Source organism: Carettochelys insculpta, unplaced genomic scaffold, assembly GCF_033958435.1.
Source record: "Carettochelys insculpta isolate YL-2023 unplaced genomic scaffold, ASM3395843v1 scaffold_0098, whole genome shotgun sequence".
Classification (NCBI taxonomy): Eukaryota; Metazoa; Chordata; order Testudines; family Carettochelyidae; genus Carettochelys; species Carettochelys insculpta.
The window spans coordinates 1-5000 of record NW_027439135.1 but is presented as its reverse complement, the minus strand read 5'-3'; positions in this window follow the sequence as shown (position 1 = coordinate 5000).

The window sequence follows — 5000 nt, the reverse complement described above, 5'->3', positions numbered from 1 at the left end:
GCCCCGTCAAGGACGCAGCGCACGAGGGGGCCGTGGGACGGGCCCGCGCCCGTTGCCCGACGAGCCCCCGTGGGGTGGAAGGGGTCCCCCCCCTGCCGGGGAACGTCCCTCCAAGCACGGGTGCGGAAGAGAAGGAGGAGCAGGGTCCCAGGTCCGCCTGAACACCGGCGAGATCCCTGCCCGCCGCGGGAAGGGTGCCGGCCCGCGAAGGGCCCTCTCCGTCTCGTCCGCGAGCGCCCCATCGATCGGAAGGAGGAGCGGGGCCTCGCTCCCGGCGGCCGTCCCCGCGGACGTGCGCCGAGCCTCCCTCGAGAGCCCCCTCTCCGGAGGATCGGGCCCGAGACGACACCCCGAACCGCCGCAGACGTCCCCGCAGACGTCCGCCCGGGTCCCTCGTCCGAGTCCCCGGGAAGGGCCTTCACACGACGGTCGGTCTCTCTCACGTGTACGTCTCTAAAGGCTGGAGCCAGACAAGCCTTCTCTTACTATTCTCCCGGTACCTGTCGTAACCTTATACGTGAAAAGTCCCCCAGCGGCAACAGGCGGGAACGACTCACAAAAGCGGCCGACCGCCTGGAACTCTAGGTCGGCTGCACGGGTCAAATTCAACCCCATTCGGACTTCCAGAGCTCAGCCGGCCACCAGGTCAACCTCGCTGAAAGCGCCAGAGGTTGACCTGGTGTCCGGGGACCGAATCGGACACCAGGTCAACCTCCGCTAAAGCGGCCGGGGTTGACCTGTTGTCCCTGCCGGACTTAGAAAATTTTTCTCTCCAGCCCGGGACCGGGGTTGACCTGTTGTCCCTGCCGGACTTAGAAATTTTTTCTCTCCCGCCTGGGACCGGGGTTGACCTGTTGTCCCTGCCGGACTTAGAAATTTTTTCTCTCCAGCCTGGGACCGGGGTTGACCTGTTGTCCCTGCCGGACTTAGAAAATTTTTCTCTGCCGCCTGGGACCGGGGTTGACCTGTTGTCCCTGCCGGACTTAGAAATTTTTTCTCTCCCGCCTGGGACCGGGGTTGACCTGTTGTCCCTGCCGGACTTAGAAATTTTTTCTCTCCAGCCCGGGACCGGGGTTGACCTGTTGTCCCTGCCGGACTTAGAAAATTTTTCTCTCCAGCCCGGGACCGGGGTTGACCTGTTGTCCCTGCCGGACTTAGAAATTTTTTCTCTCCCGCCTGGGACCGGGGTTGACCTGTTGTCCCTGCCGGACTTAGAAATTTTTTCTCTCCAGCCTGGGACCGGGGTTGACCTGTTGTCCCTGCCGGACTTAGAAATTTTTTCTCTGCCGCCTGGGACCGGGGTTGACCTGTTGTCCCTGCCGGACTTAGAAAATTTTTCTCTGCCGCCTGGGACCGGGGTTGACCTGTTGTCCCTGCCGGACTTAGAAAATTTTTCTCTCCCGCCTGGGACCGGGGTTGACCTGTTGTCCCTGCCGGACTTAGAAATTTTTTCTCTGCCGCCTGGGACCGGGGTTGACCTGTTGTCCCTGCCGGACTTAGAAATTTTTTCTCTGCCGCCTGGGACCGGGGTTGACCTGTTGTCCCTGCCGGACTTAGAAATTTTTTCTCTGCCGCCTGGGACCGGGGTTGACCTGTTGTCCCTGCCGGACTTAGAAATTTTTTCTCTCCAGCCTGGGACCGGGGTTGACCTGTTGTCCCTGCCGGACTTAGAAATTTTTTCTCTCCCGCCCGGTACCGGGGTTGACCTGTTGTCCCTGCCGGACTTAGAAATTTTTTCTCTGCCGCCTGGGACCGGGGTTGACCTGTTGTCCCTGCCGGACTTAGAAAATTTTTCTCTCCCGCCTGGGACCGGGGTTGACCTGTTGTCCCTGCCGGACTTAGAAATTTTTTCTCTGCCGCCTGGGACCGGGGTTGACCTGTTGTCCCTGCCGGACTTAGAAAATTTTTCTCTCCCGCCCGGGACCGGGGTTGACCTGTTGTCCCTGCCGGACTTAGAAATTTTTTCTCTGCCGCCTGGGACCGGGGTTGACCTGTTGTCCCTGCCGGACTTAGAAATTTTTTCTCTCCCGCCCGGTACCGGGGTTGACCTGTTGTCCCTGCCGGACTTAGAAATTTTTTCTCTGCCGCCTGGGACCGGGGTTGACCTGTTGTCCCTGCCGGACTTAGAAAATTTTTCTCTCCCGCTCGGAACCGGGGTTGACCTGTTGTCCCTGCCGGACTTAGAAAATTTTTCTCTCCCGCCTGGGACCGGGGTTGACCTGTTGTCCCTGCCGGACTTGGAGCCCGAGGAGGGGATCGGCCACCAGGTAAACCTCCGCTGAAAGCGGCCACGGTTTACCTGGTGCCCGGGGAGCGAATCGGACACCAGGTCAACCTCAGCTGAAGCGGCCGGGGTTGACCTGCTGTCCCTGCCGGACTTGGAAAATTTTTCTCTCCAGCCTGGGACCGGGGTTGACCTGTTGTCCCTGCCGGACTTAGAAATTTTTTCTCTCCCCGCCTGGGACCGGGGTTGACCTGCTGTCCCTGCCGGACTTGGAGCCCCAGGAGGGGATCGGCCACCAGGTCAACCTCCGCTGAAAGCGGCCACGGTTTACCTGGTGCCCGGGGAGCGAATCGGACACCAGGTCAACCTCTGCTAAAGCGACCGAGGTTGACCTGGTGCCCGGGGAGCGAATCTGACACCAGGTCAACCTCTGCTAAAGCGCCAGAGGTTGACCTGGTGCCCGGGGAGCGAATCGGACACCAGGTCAACCTCTGCTAAAGCGGCCGGGGTTGACCTGCTGTCCCTGCCGGACTTAGAAAATTTTTCTCTCCAGCCTGGGACCGGGGTTGACCTGTTGTCCCTGCCGGACTTAGAAATTTTTTCTCTCCCGCCTGGGACCGGGGTTGACCTGTTGTCCCTGCCGGACTTAGAAAATTTTTCTCTGCCGCCTGGGACCGGGGTTGACCTGTTGTCCCTGCCGGACTTAGAAAATTTTTCTCTCCCGCTCGGAACCGGGGTTGACCTGTTGTCCCTGCCGGACTTAGAAAATTTTTCTCTCCCGCCTGGGACCGGGGTTGACCTGTTGTCCCTGCCGGACTTGGAGCCCCAGGAGGGGATCGGCCACCAGGTCAACCTCCGCTGAAAGCGGCCACGGTTTACCTGGTGCCCGGGGAGCGAATCGGACACCAGGTCAACCTCAGCTGAAGCGGCCGGGGTTGACCTGCTGTCCCTGCCGGACTTGGAGCCCGAGGAGGGGATCGGCCACCAGGTCAACCTCCGCTGAAAGCGGCCACGGTTTACCTGGTGCCCGGGGAGCGAATCGGACACCAGGTCAACCTCTGCTAAAGCGGCCGGGGTTGACCTGCTGTCCGTGCCGGACTTGGAGCCCGAGGAGGGGATCGGCCACCAGGTCAACCTCCGCTGAAAGCGGCCACGGTTTACCTGGTGCCCGGGGAGCGAATCGGACACCAGGTCAACCTCTGCTAAAGCGGCCGGGGTTCACCTGCTGTCCCTGCCGGACTTGGAGCCCGAGGAGGGGATCGGCCACCAGGTCAACCTCCGCTGAAAGCGGCCACGGTTTACCTGGTGCCCGGGGAGCGAATCGGACACCAGGTCAACCTCTGCTAAGGCGCCCGAGGTTGACCTGGTGCCCGGGGAGCGAATCGGACACCAGGTCAACCTCTGCTACGGCGGCCGGGGTTGACCTGCTGTCCCTGCCGGACTTAGAAAATTTTTCTCTCCCCGCCCGGAACCGGGGTTGACCTGTTGTCCCTGCCGGACTTGGAGCCCGAGGAGGGGATCGGCCACCAGGTCAACCTCCGCTGAAAGCGGCCACGGTTTACCTGGTGCCCGGGGAGCGAATCGGACACCAGGTCAACCTCTGCTAAAGCGGCCGGGGTTGACCTGCTGTCCCTGCCGGACTTGGAGCCCGAGGAGGGGATCGGCCACCAGGTCAACCTCCGCTGAAAGCGGCCACGGTTTACCTGGTGCCCGGGGAGCGAATCGGACACCAGGTCAACCTCTGCTAAAGCGGCCGGGGTTGACCTGCTGTCCGTGCCGGACTTGGAGCCCGAGGAGGGGATCGGCCACCAGGTCAACCTCCGCTGAAAGCGGCCACGGTTTACCTGGTGCCCGGGGAGCGAATCGGACACCAGGTCAACCTCTGCTAAAGCGGCCGGGGTTCACCTGCTGTCCCTGCCGGACTTGGAGCCCGAGGAGGGGATCGGCCACCAGGTCAACCTCCGCTGAAAGCGGCCACGGTTTACCTGGTGCCCGGGGAGCGAATCGGACACCAGGTCAACCTCTGCTAAGGCGCCCGAGGTTGACCTGGTGCCCGGGGAGCGAATCGGACACCAGGTCAACCTCTGCTACGGCGGCCGGGGTTGACCTGCTGTCCCTGCCGGACTTAGAAAATTTTTCTCTCCCCGCCCGGAACCGGGGTTGACCTGTTGTCCCTGCCGGACTTGGAGCCCGAGGAGGGGATCGGCCACCAGGTCAACCTCCGCTGAAAGCGGCCACGGTTTACCTGGTGCCCGGGGAGCGAATCGGACACCAGGTCAACCTCTGCTAAAGCGGCCGGGGTTGACCTGCTGTCCCTGCCGGACTTGGAGCCCGAGGAGGGGATCGGCCACCAGGTCAACCTCCGCTGAAAGCGGCCACGGTTTACCTGGTGCCCGGGGAGCGAATCGGACACCAGGTCAACCTCTGCTAAAGCGGCCGGGGTTCACCTGCTGTCCCTGCCGGACTTGGAGCCCGAGGAGGGGATCGGCCACCAGGTCAACCTCCGCTGAAAGCGGCCACGGTTTACCTGGTGCCCGGGGAGCGAATCGGACACCAGGTCAACCTCTGCTAAGGCGCCCGAGGTTGACCTGGTGCCCGGGGAGCGAATCGGACACCAGGTCAACCTCCGCTAAAGCGCCCGAGGTTGACCTGGTGCCCGGGGAGCGAATCGGACACCAGGTCAACCTCTGCTACGGCGGCCGGGGTTGACCTGCTGTCCCTGCCGGACTTGGAAAATTTCTCTCCCCGCCTCGGACCGGGGTTGACCTGCTGTCCC